Genomic DNA, 14,084 nt, shown 5'->3' with positions numbered 1-14,084 from the left:
CTAGTATTGTGTTGTAAAGGTGTTTCTACTTTCAGGCTACGGGCAAGTTGGATGAGTACAGGACACAGTTTTCAAATCAAATCTCTAAAAAGTGACCATCAATGTGCTAGCAACTACAAACTGGGTCCAATTGTCAATTACCGATGGATTGGTAGCCACTACACCAAGGAGATTTTGCATAGACAGAAACTGACAATTAGGCAACTAAGATTGGAGGTCCTCAAGAAATTTGGTATTGAAGTCAGTATTAGCAATGCAGAAGGGCCAAACAGTATGCTATGAATATTATTGAAGGTACCCTTATTGAGGATTATGCTAAGCTCTGGTCTTAAAGAGAGGAAATTAGAAGATTCAACTTTTGTTCAACAGTTAGGACGTACTTACAATGCCAGATGGAACGAATCACTTTAGTAAGTATTATGTTTGTTTTGATGGTGTAAATAAGGGGTGATTAGAAGGGTGCAGGAAGGTGATTGGAATTTATGGTTGCTTCTTGAAAGGGTATGTTACTGGTGAGTTGCTATGTGCTGTGGGGAAAGATGCTAGGGACCAAATACACCCAATTGTTTGGGCAGTAGTATGTGTTGAAAACAAGGAAATCTGGAAATGGTTTCTGTCATTTTTAAGTGATGATCTCAATCTTGGTATGGGACAAGGTTTCACTCTTATGTCAGACCAACACAAGGTAAGAAAAACATTTTATTACTTTTCTTTCACAAAGTATATTACCCAATTCATTTCTAACTACTTGTATGTTGGTATAAGTTCTTATGGAAGCTGTCAAGGAATTATTACCCCAAGTTGAGCATAGGCAATGTGCACGGCACATTGTGGCCAACTTCAAAGTTTCTAGAGGCACAGTTTGTTAATTTGTTTTGGGTTGCATGTAATGCAACAACAGAAAAGTATTTCAAGGAAATAATGAAGGATACTGAGCTTATGAGTCCAGAGGCAAGTAACTGCTTGATGGAGAAGGACCCTAGAACATGGTCAAGAGCTTACTATCAAGTTGTAACGCCCGGATCCTGGTATGTAATTTAAATCAAATTATTCATTTTTTCAAGGGGACTCGACGAGTTGGAGGCCCAAACTCGTCGAGTAGGAATGGAATCTGGACACGGGACTTGAAGTCTACTCGATGAGTTGGGAGCCTCAACTCGACGAGTAGGGCTGCCAGAGTGAAACCCTAATTTTCAGGGTTTTGCATCCTATTTAAACACCTTAACCTCCAAAGGTTGGCCTCATTTGCAACTTCTATCACCCCAAACCCTAGACACGAAACCCTAAACCACTTTTGAGTGTTCTTGTGCCTTTTTGTGTGTTCTTTGTGAAGTTGAAGAAGAGGATCCTTGAAGAAAGAGCAAGGACCTGAAGGAGGAGAGTAGATCCAGAAGTTCAGCTCCATTTCTGGTTCAATAGAGGTAAAAAACTCCTAACTTCTCCGTTGTGTGCTTAGATCTCTTCATCTCCACTTTTTTGAGTTTTGGTCCAAGTAGCTTAGTCCTTGGGAAATGGACGTCCCAAGTGATTTACCTTTCAGATTTGGGGTCGAGAAGGGGTTTCATGGCATAAATGTGCAAACTTTATGACCATGGAAGCCCCATGAAAGCTTTAAGGTGTCATTTTGGCCTTTTAAGCCCCAAAAGGCCATGCATGGAAGAAAATTATGAGACTTTACGTGTTCATTTGGTGTCTAGGGCCTAGATCTCAGTTTTCATGCCTTAGTTTGGAGTATTATGGCTTTTGGACCAAGAACTAAGTCTTAAAGAACTAGGGTTTGAGCTAAATCCATTAAGAAGGACTATTAACAGGTAAAGTTGGAAACTTTACCCTTAAAAGGGCATTTCCAGTATGTAGATGAAGTATGGAGTTTGGATCTGAAGGATAGGAGCTTAATCTATTAAGATGGCTCAACAGACTGAAGAACTCGTCGAGTCCATAGGGGAACTCGACGAGTTGGGTAAGAAGATATCATGTAGTTTGTGCAAAGTGGAAGGACATAATAAGAAGACATGTCCAACTCTTTATAAGCCAAGACCAAGGAAGTTACTGTTGGATTAGGTGTCTAAGCCCATAACTATAATTGGTATGTACTTGACCCGAGAGTAGCATGGTCCTTTTGGGTTGCCTTCACCAGTGCAATTTGATAGGATGGACTTTTGAGAAGAGGATATTTATGATTTATTAATATATTACAAGTATAATATATTAATATTAAATCATATTATTTAACTAGTATTGATCAAGAATTAATTTGGAATTAATTTAGTGAAAAAGAGACTAATTAAATATATGGGGACTAATTAAGTAAATCAATGATTCTTATAGTGTGGGCCAATGATCCATGGTTATTTAGGGTGGGCTAAACCAATATGATAGTCCATGGATAGTCCATGGAGGTTTAACCCATGGAGCGTAAGTAATATGAAAGGTCATGGTGCATTAGGGTTTGCATGGATGTAACCCTAGTCTTTGCCACACTATAAAAGGAGTCCCTTAGCCTCTAAAATCGGCCAATGTGTTCTTTAGAAGAGTCATAACCGATTTGTGTAATAGCTAGTCACTTCTCATTAGTCTCGTCTTGCATTTGGAGTTTGTGACACATTAGAGGCATCACATTTGAGGTGCTAAAGCTTTTGAAGGCCAAGAACTACAAGTCCTACTAAGAGGTAAGTTATCAAACTAGTTATATTGTTCAATTGTCAAATTGTATGCTAGTCAGGATGTATGCTTTGGAAAATCAAATTACATGTATGATTAGAGAAAACTTAGATCCAAAGCATCTATGGTTGCATGTGCACCATAAGGTTGTTAGAGTGCTCAAAACCCTTCAGTGGTGTCATAGACTAGGATAGTTTTCTATTATATTGATGTTGTTGTTGTAACCCCCATAAAAATTCAATGCAATTTAAAACTTTTAAAAACATTCAAAACCAATAAGTTATTACAATTTGTTTTTAAAATAGTTTCATATCAAATTTCCCAGAAATCACAATCATAAATCGAGGAAGTGTACGGTCACGCCTTCGCCTTCCCGTGGTCATCCGCTGTACCTGAAACAATAATCGATAAATGTAAGCTCGAAGGCCTAGTGAGTTACCCCCAAAATACCCATACACACAGCAATACACATATAATAACAAACAACATACTATGGGTCCAACCAACCATCGGGTTGGAATACCCCAGGCCCTCAACCATCGGGTTGGAATGCCAATATACTATGGTTCCAATCATCCTCTGGATGGAATACCCCAGGCCCACAACCATCGGGTTGGAATGCCCACATACTACGAATCCAATCATCCATCGGGATGGAATACTCTCGGTCCACAACCGTCGGGTTGGAATGCCCACATACTACGAGTCCAATCATCCATCGGGATGGAATACCCTTGGCCCACAACCATCGGGTTGGAATGTCCACATACTATGAGTCCAATCATCCATCAGGATGGAATACTCTCGGCCCACAACCATCGGGTTGGAATGCCCACAACCAATCAAACATGTGCACCTACATCAGATAACCATATAATTATAAAGACAACATACTAGGGTCCACTCATCCTCATGATGGAATACCCTCAACTACCATAACAAGCATGTGCACATATAACAGGTAATCACCTAATAGTATACAGACAGTCAAACCAACTACAGGTCTCTAAGCATCACCACATCCTATCTACCAGGATACCGATCTAACAGATCATACTAGTATATAACCATCCTATCTACCATGATACCGAGCTAACATATCACAACGGTAACAATTCCAAATAACAAATCAAAGGGCCAGCCTTGGTGCCTTAGACCCTTGAGTATAGTGAGGATAACTCACCTTGCAATGCCGAACTGAACCATGGAATCGAGCTCCCGAAATACAACCCCAAACACCAATACCTATAACTACCAATGATCCATTTCCATAAATACCCAATTTACCAAATACCCTCAAAAGCCAAACATGGTCAACCCTGGTCAAAGTCCAAGTCAATGTCAAGGTCAACAGTCCATGTTGACCCAACTCGTCGAGTCCAACTACTGACTCGTCGAGTTCCTCCTAAACTCAGAAAACCATAAAAACGCTAATTGACTCGTCGAGTTTCCAACCAACTCGTCGAGTCCATGTGTGTCCAAATGTCGGGAAGAACCCTAACTGACTCGTCGAGTCTTCTTACTGACTCGCTGAATCCATGCAAAGCCAATACATGCAATTCTTCAACCGACTCGTCGAGTTGACCATGCAACTCGTCGAGTCCCTTCAGTCCATTACTCAATCAGACGATTTTAAGCTGCTCCAAACAGTAGATCGAAGCTCCTAGGGTGTTGTTATCACGTAAAGTTGCTAACTTTACGTGCATGCAAGGTTCTATGAAGCTAATTCACTCATACTAACATTAGGGGAAGGTTTTGGGACATGAAGGAGGGCTAAAGCTTCATAAAGCTTGAGGCTTTATGTCCATAGGGCCTTAGGAAGCCAAGATCTGAAACTATGCCCTTGTGACAAGCGCAAACCCGGATGTGACCCCATCTTGCCCTAGAAATGACCATTTCTTTTGCAAAAGGGAGATCTAAGCAATGTAATGTAAAGGTGGTAGCTTTATACCTCAATCTTGCTGCCATAACACTGGAAAGGCTGGATCTACAAAGTCTTCCTTGTTCCAAGCTCTTAACTCCTCAAGAAATGCTCCAATACATTCTCTTTTGGTCTCACACACTCAAGAATAGAGGCTAGCTAGCTATTAGGGTTTCTCTGGACATGAAGGTGACAAGGGAGGCTGAGGAGGAAAGTTAAGGACCTTTAAATAGGGTGCAAAGCCCTAAAATTACGGTTTTCACTCTCCAGCTCCTACTCGTCGAGTTGGGTCCTCCAACTCGTCGAGTAGGGTCTAAAACCCACGCGGCTGATTTGGTATTTACTCGACGAGTTGGGCCTTCCAACTCGTCGAGTTGCCCTTGAAACATGACACTAGAAGCTTTTAACTTATATCGGGAAATCAGGATGTTACAGTTGTATTATTTTTCAATGCTGAAAAACTGTTCTGACAGCACCTACTCGACGAGTGCATGATTGGACTCGACGAGTAGGTTGCGTTTTGCCTTGAATTCGATGAGTCCATAGTTGGGCTCGACGAGTTGTATGATCAGACAACAGTTTTCAGGTTTTTTTGGCCAGAATTGGATTAGGATCATTACCGCAAACTGTTTTGAATCATAAAATCTGTTTTTTTTATATGGTAGTCATCATCCTCATCTAATTAAAAGATAATTGTCAAAATTTCAAGATTTGTATTAGTTTATATGTTAGGCTAATTTCTTGTAAAATTGTTGATGTGAATTATCTTGACTTATGAGTTTAACTAGATCATAGAAAAATTTATAATTAGTTAATGTATTGATCTAAATGCCTTTAATGGATCCCATAACTTGTCCTCAAGTTATGGAAAATGAAAAGTCTCATTTTTTAAAGGTCATTAAACTCATAAGTTATGGAAATGAAAAGTTTTGAAGAGTTTTAAAAACTTGCCCTCAAGTTTTGGAATTTGTAAAGTCACACTTATGAATACTTTAATTCCAAACCCTAGAATTTTAAAAGTTTAAAATTCAACCCTTATACTATTATAATATTAAAAGTTTGATTATTATATATATGTATAAGATAAGTCAGTCTTACCGTTAGTAGGCCTCATTCACAAAGCCGGTCTATAGGGGGGGGGTATAAGGTTACTGCCTATAAAATGGTGGTTTAATGGGTGTCCACTCTCACCCACCGCTTCCTTGACTTGTGGAGGGTCGTTAGCCGAACGGGTGGGATAGGACATTAATTCTCGTTAAAAGTATAATGATAAGTATAAAGTAACTAAATATTTTATTAAATTCCCAATCTTAGTTACTTCAGGAAAAATGTGAAAATGATGCTATTCCATGAAATTGCACTTTGCACCTTGCCAAGTCGTTAATGGAGCGTGTGTAGTTAACCGACACATTAATTTGGACTAGTAAGGATGGCAAAGGGTAGCTTGATGTTTGTCATAGATCAATGGAGCGCGTGTGGTTAACCGACACATTGATTAGGTGATAAATGACATCGAGTGTACCAAGCACATTTGCATGGTTATTCACACCTTGTTTGTGATCCTCGGTATCCTAGTCACAAACTTGAAGGGCATAATCGAGATTTAAACATGCCTACCTTCAAATATTTTTCAATTGGATTACGGCATCCCTCTTCCGAATTGTAAAATATTATGTTGGGTCATAGCCTTAATATTTCATTTGGGTGTTATATTAAGGATTTTTATCTAATCTAAACTTTGTCTTTCTTTTCAGATGTCTTCCAACAATGCTTCTGGCTCAAACCCTTCTGGCTCTTTTTCTCCCATGAACTTGTGTGGGAGAGTCATCTTTGATGGTACCAACTTCAATGACTGGATTAGGAACATCAGGATGGTCACTCGTTATGATGACAAGGAATATGTCCTCGAAAAGGAGCTTAAGGAAATTTATGAGTCTTCTGCTACTCCTGAGGAGATTGCTGAGTATAGGACTCATGAGAAGGATGCCACAAAGGTATCTTGTATCATGCTGGCCACTATGGCAGCTGAACTCCAAAAGTCCTATGAGGACTTCTACCCTTTTGAGATGCACCAAGACTTGATGGAAAGATACCATTAAAGTGATCATCAAGAGAGGTATGAAATCATCGCCTCCATGATAACAACAAATATGAAGGATGGAGAGTCCATCATGGCCCACTTGCAGAAAATGCAAAGGTTTGTGGACCGCTTGCTGAAGTTGAATGTGAACTTTGATGAAGAGTTGACCATAGATATCATTCTACACTCATTGCCTCTATGTTATGATCAGTTCTGTATGACCTATCATATGAACAAGGAGGAGGTCACTCTTAGCAAGCTTCAAGGTCTTTTGAGGACTGCTGAAAGTAGTCTCAAAGGTAAATCCATTGTTACTACTACTGCTACTGCCCCTGTCTTGACAAGTGGACATAGGAAAGGGAAGAAGAGGAAGGCTCTTTCTAAGAGCCGCAAGGGAAAGTCTCTTGATGGATCCTCTTCTAGTGGGACCAAAATTGGTTATGCTAATCCCTCTACCAATCCGAAAGAAGCAGAGTGTTTCTATTAGCATGATAAAGGGCACTGGAAGCGAAGCTGCCCCAAATACTTGCAGGATGTCAAGGATGGGAAGGTTAAGCCCACCCATGCAGGTATTTATACTATTCTATCTAATAAATCATCACATTCTTGTTCTTGGGTCCTTGATACAGTTTGTGGAATTCACATTTGTTCTGATTTGCAGGGACTAAAAAGAAGTAGGGATGTGGAGCACGGGAAGATGAACTTGATCATGGGGAATAGGAAAATGTCGTATGTCACCAAGATTGGAGTTTATTCTTTATTGCTTAGTAGTGGGTTGGAATTAGATTTGAATAATTGTTGCTACTCGTCTGATATGACGAGAAATATTATTTCCTTTCATGGTTTATACAAACAAGGTTTTAGTTTTTCATTTGATAATGAAATTGGTGCTATTAATGCTTTTTTATAATGGTGTTTTTTATTTTAAAGCGTTGCCTTTAATGGTGTATATGAAACTGTGTTGGTTGTAGACAACTTAGGAAATAGTGTGTTGCACATTGATTCTTCCAATAGTTTGGATAAGGCATGCTTGTGGCATTTTCGTATTGGACATGTCAACAAGAAGCGCATAGGCCAACTCCAAAAGGCTGGAGTCTTGGAGTCATTCGACTTAAGGTCGGATGACACTTGCGAATCTTGTTTTCTTGGAAAGATGACCAAGTCACCCTTCACTAGTACTTGTGAAAGGGGTGAAGGTTTGTTGGATCTCATACACACCGATGTGTGTGGACCTTTCAGAACCGCTACAAGGGATGCTAACCGCTTCTATGTGACTTTTATTGATGATTACAGCAGATATGGCTATATCTACTTCATAAAACATAAGTCAGAAACCTTTGAAAAGTTCAAAGAGTTTAAACAAGAAGTGGAGAATCAGCTGGGCAGGAAGATAAAAATGTTCCGATCCGATTGGGGTCGTGAGTATCTTAGTATCGAGTTCCAAGACTATCTTAAGGAATGTGGAGTTGTTTCACAATTAACGCCACCTAGGACACCACAACTTAATGGTGTGGCTGATAGGCGCAATCAAACCTTGTAGGACATGGTTCATTCCATGATGAGTCGAGCTTCGTTACCTATCTCATTCTGGGGGTATGCCCTATAGACTACCGCCCATATCCTTAATCTAGTCCTAACTAAGAAGGTTGCCAAAATAACTCACGAGATGTGGACAGGGAAGGTTCCCTCGTTAGCACACATCAAGGTTTGGGGTTGCGAAGCTTTCTTGAAACACGAGACTCACGACAAGCTCGAACCTCGTAGTGAGCGGTGTATTTTCATCGGCTACCCACATAAATCCTTTGGATATCTCTTCTATAGACCGAGTAACAATGTTGTCTTTGTTGCGAGGAGAGGAGTCTTTAGCGAGAGAGAACTCATAGGCCAAAGGGATAGTGGGAGGCAAATTGACCTTGAAGAGCTTCAAGAGTCAAGCGGTGAAGGAACCTCAAACACTAGCGATCAACTTGAGGAGGAAACTCCTGTTGAACCAGTTGACGAGTCCGTACCTCTGAGGCGCTCCAATAGAGTTAGTGTTCCACATGTGTTATATGGTTTCCATATATCACCGACATTTATTAGTGATAGCACACTGGTAAATTTGGATGAACCTAACAATTACAAGGAAGCCATGGCAGGCCCCGAGTCTGCAAAGTGGAAAGAGGCTATGGACAGCGAGATTCAGTCCATGTATGACAATCAAGTTTGGAACTTGGTTGACAATGTACCAGGTCGTAAGACAGTCGGGTGCAAATGGATCTTCAAGAAGAAGACCGACATGGGTGGGAAAGTACACACATATAAGGCGCGACTGGTTGCGAAGGGCTTTACTCATATTCATGGAGTTGACTATGATGATACATTCTCACCAGTAGCAAAGATTAATTCTATTAGAGTGATGTTAGCCATAGCTGCATTTCATGACTATGAAATATGGCAAATGGATGTCAAAACCGCTTTCCTTAATGGGAAGTTGGTTGAAGATGTTTACATGAGTCAGCCATAGGGTTTTATCAATGCAAAGTACTCTAATAGAGTGTGTAAGCTTGAGAAATTCATTTATGGATTGAAACAAGCATCTCGCAGATGGAATCTTTGTTTCGATGAGAAAGTCAAAGAGTTTGGATTTTCGAAAAGCGAGGATGAGTCCTGTGTGTATGTCAAGGCTAGTGGGAGTATAGTTAGCTTTCTGGTGTTGTATGTGGATGACATAGTACATAGGAAATGACATTCCAACCTTGCAGGAGGTTAAGTCCTTGCTTGGGAAGTGTTTCGCTATGAAGGACCTTGGAGAAGCTGCTTATATCCTAGGGATAAGGATATTGAGAGGAGTAAAATACTAATTGGACTTAGTCAAAGTACCTACTTGGACAAGGTGTTAAAACGGTTCAACATGGAGAATTCCAAGAAAGGTGACTTACCCATCCAAGGTAATACCAAACCAAGTAAGACTCAGAGTCTGAGTACAGAGGCTGAAATAGCTGAGATGAGTCGAGTACCATATGCTTCCGCAGTTGGCTCGATCATGTATGATATGACTTGTACTCGCCCTGATGTGGGCTTTGCTTTGAGCATGGTCAGAAGATATCAAGGGAATCCTAGTAAAGCTCACTGGACTGTGGTAAAGAATATTCTTAAGTACCTATGCATGACTAAGGATTGGGTCCTTACTCTTGGTGGGAGTGATGACTTAAGAGTCACAGGGTATAGTGACTCCAGTTTTCAGACCGATAGAGATAATTTCCGCTCTCATTCGGGATGGGTTTTTACCCTGAATGGAGGAGCAATAACTTGGAAAAGTTCCAAACTAGAGACTGTAGCTGATTCAACGTGCAAATCAGAGTACATAGTAGCAAGTGAAGCGTCGAAGGAGGCGATATGGCTGAAGAACTTCATCGGAGACCTTGGAGTTGTACCAACTATAAAGGAGCCTATGGAGATTTTCTATGACAATGAGGGTGCGGTTGCCTTAACCAAGGAACCAAGGGATCATGGTAGATCTAGGCACATCGACAGGAAATATCACTTCATAAGACATTGGGTGGAAGAAGGACTCCTCGTGGTAAAGAGGGTATCATCAGATGAGAACCCAGCAGATCCTCTCATGAAGGGACTTAGTAGGGTTAAGCATTTGCAGCATGCGAGGAGCATTGGGCTGAAGGATGATATTAGTTTTAATGATTAGATAGCTATTTAGAAACTTGTAATAGATAAAATGTAATTGACATTTTCTGATTAAATAAAAGGTGTTTTATTTATGAGTAAAGTTACTATCTTGTGTCAATTGTTTACTATTGTTTCATTTTGCATGTTTTGACTTCCAGAATAATAAGATTATTTAAACTATCCACAGTTGATCATACTTTGGAAGTAGGTATTGAGGCAAGACTGTCATGAATTGGGCTTGTAGATTGTCTAAAGTGTTTAGACATAGCAAAAGTTTGCTACAACATTCATGAGTGCTCATAAGGTCTGAGTATTGGATTAAACCCATGCTCACTTGAATCACTTAATGGAATTTATTACGAGTGATCGTGAGACGATAATATCATATAAGTCTTCAAACCAAGATATATGAGTTGTTCACTATGAATTGGTTGTACATTGATAGTGTGAAAACGCATCAGTAACTTGATGTTACAAAACGCACTGTTGTGTATGATTTAACGAATAGTTAGTACAAGCATATAATGTCGAAGCTTATCTGCTCCTTTTAATTCTTGGAGGATTAAAAGCGATATCTTGTGCCCTTCGATGATTTTGTTTTGACTTATGTGCCGGGCCCGGTCGGGACTGAATTGATGTGTTCAATTAAGTTCTCTGTCAAACAAATCGGAAATCGGGAAACAAACTGATGGAGAATAAGTATGACATTGTTCCATGTATTTATCCGGCTGAAGTTCAGCTCCATTTCTGGTTCAATAGAGGTAAAAAGCTCCTAACTTGTCCGTTGTGTGCTTAGATCTCTTCATCTCCTCTTTTTTGAGTTTTTGGTCCAAGTAGCTTAGTCCTTCGGAAATGGACGTCCCAAGTGATTTACCTTTTAGATCTGGGGTCGAGAAGGGGTTTCATGGCATAAAGGTGCAAACTTTATGACCATGGAAACCCCATGCAAGCTTTAAGGTGTCATTTTGGCCTTTTAAGCCCCAAAAGGTCATGCATGGAAGGAAAGTCTCAGACTTTACGTGTTCATTTGGCGCCTAGGGCCTACATCTCAGTTTTCATGCCTTGGTTTGGAGTATTACAGCTTTTGGACCAAGAACTAACTCTTAAAGAACTAAGGTTTGAGCTAAATCAATTAAGAAGGACTATTAATGGGTAAAGTTGGAAACTTTACCCTTAAAAGGGCATTTCCAGTATGTAGATGAAGTATGGAGTTTGGATATGAAGGATAAGAGCTTAATCTATTAAGATGGCTCAACAGACTGAAGAACTTGTCGAGTCCATAAGGGAACTTGACGAGTTGGGTAAGAAGATATCATGTAGTTTGTGAAAAGTGGAAGGACATAATAAGAAGACATGTCCAACTCTTTATAAGCCAAGACCTAGGAAGTTACTACTGGATTAGGTGTCTAAGCCCATAACTATAATTGGTATGTACTTGACCCGAGAGTAGCATGGTCCTTTTGGGTTGCCTTCACCAGTGCAATTTGATAGAATAGACTTTTGAGAAGAGGATATTTATGATTTATTAATTTATTACAAGTATAATATAATAATATGAAATCATATTATTTAATTAGTATTGATCAAGAATTAATTTTGAATTAATTTAGTGAAAAAGACTAATTAAATATATGGGGACTGATTAAGTAAATCAATGATTCTTATAGTGTGGGCCAATGATCCATTGTTATTTAAGATGGGCTAAACCAATATGAGAGTCCATGGAGGTTTAACCCATGGAGACTATGTAATATGAAAGGTCATGGTGCATTAGGGTTTGCATGGATGTAACCCTAGTCTTTGCCACACTATAAAAGGAGTCCCTTAGCCTCTAAAATCGGCCAATGTGTTCTTCAGAAGAGTCATAAACGATTTTTGTGATATCTAGTCACTTCTCATTAGTCTCCTCTTGCATTTGGAGTTTGTGACACATTAGAGGCATTACATTTGAGGTGCTAAAGCTTTTGAAGGCCAAGAACTACAAGTCCTACTAAGAGGTAAGTTATCAAACTAGTTATATTGTTCAATTGTCAAATTGTATGCTAGTCAGGATGTATGCTTTGGAAAATCAAATTGCATGTATAATTAGAGAAAACTTAGATCCAAAGCATCTAGGGTTGCATGTGCACCATAAGGTTGTTAGAGTGATCAAAACCCTCCAGTTACCAACTAGGGTTAATATCTAAGACTACAAAGGTAATTACCACTTCTCATTTCTTATTTTTTATTCATTATTAAGTACGTGTCACTTAACTGTATATTGTGTAACTATAACAGGCTCAAAAAGTGGATAAAAGGACTGCAGAAGTGGCAAGTGGAAGTAGGACAAGAATGGAAGGTAGGGATACACATGGTAGTAGGGTGAAGAGGACTAAAACAAAAAAGGTAAATACAGCTCCTTATTTATTATTTTCTTATTTGTCAATCAATATGTGTCATTTAAGTGTTTTTTATGTGTGTATAATAGGGTGAAAATGTGAAAAAAAGGACTACAAAAGTGGCAAGTGGAAGTAGGACAGGAATGTAAGGTGGGGATACACAAGGTACTAGGGAGAATGGGACTACACAAGTGACAAGGGAGTGGGGTAATTTTGTACTTACCCATGTTAAGAGGAGGAAAAAGAGTGAATTGATCATCAAGAAAAAATTGGCAACCCAAGTTATAGGAAAGAATGGAGAGAGGAACACTTCAGAAAAACTTGTCAACTTAATGTAGTTTTTGCACGGGATGTGCCCTTTATTATGTAGGCTTTTGTATGTAATGCTTTGTACCAGAATTTGTAGTAAAAAGATGTTAGGATGTTTGCTTTTAAAGATTATATGTTGGAATTGTTATGTATTGCTTTGCAATTACTTTGGTTATTAATATATTCTCTTGTGGGATCTAATGTCCTTTGTGTCCTTTTTATCCATTAGATGGTCCCTTGTTTCTTGTTCCTCTTGGAATTGTTATGTGCACCATGCTACTTAAAAAATTGTTTATGGACCATATAACAACTCATGCATGATATTATATAATTAGTGGACCATATAACTTGCATTCTTTAAGGACCATATAACAATTCATGCAGTATAACAATTCATGCTGTATACTATCAAGGAACCCATAAAGCAATGTAAAAATAGAACAAAAATCTAGGATTTCAATTATATAATTAGTCCATACAAAAGGTTTTATATGACCATACGTAATGGGGCTAAAGTACAATGCCTATACTAAATTGTCAAAAGGATCATCATTCCATATACCACCATTACACCATCGAACAACCCTATACACCCTGCATCACTTAACACAACTTTAACTTGATTGCCAAATACCTAATCACCAAAAAGAGCATTCACATATGCACCATGACCCAAAAACCACCTATACACCATGACCCAACATCCTGCATCACCTAGACCAGCTTAAAGTACATGACCACAAACAAAAAGCAGACCATAGCAATCAAAACAACCTTTTTCAACATCTTCTTCAAACTTTGAATCTCAATAAGTAGTTCTTGGATCCTAGCCTCAACAAGTTCCTTCTCAGCTTTCCTAAGAAGCTTGTGCTTCTCCACCTTCTTCTGCAGCTCAACAACTTGACCATTCCTAACCATTAGGTCGTTGATCCTAAGTTTCATGTTCCATAACGTATCCTTGTAGTGTTTTGGTAATGCTGGGTCAAGCCAATGGAAGAAGTTGCAACTGTCGTTGGATATCTACAAAAGAAACCCACACACTAGAAAAAGGGTTTTACTGTTCATAATT

The sequence above is a fragment of the Lactuca virosa genome, chromosome 8 (genome assembly GCF_052849685.1).
Source record: "Lactuca virosa cultivar CGN04683 chromosome 8, Lactuca_virosa_CGN04683_v6, whole genome shotgun sequence".
In the NCBI taxonomy this organism is placed as follows: Eukaryota; Viridiplantae; Streptophyta; class Magnoliopsida; order Asterales; family Asteraceae; genus Lactuca; species Lactuca virosa.
Note: the sequence above shows the minus strand (reverse complement) of the source record.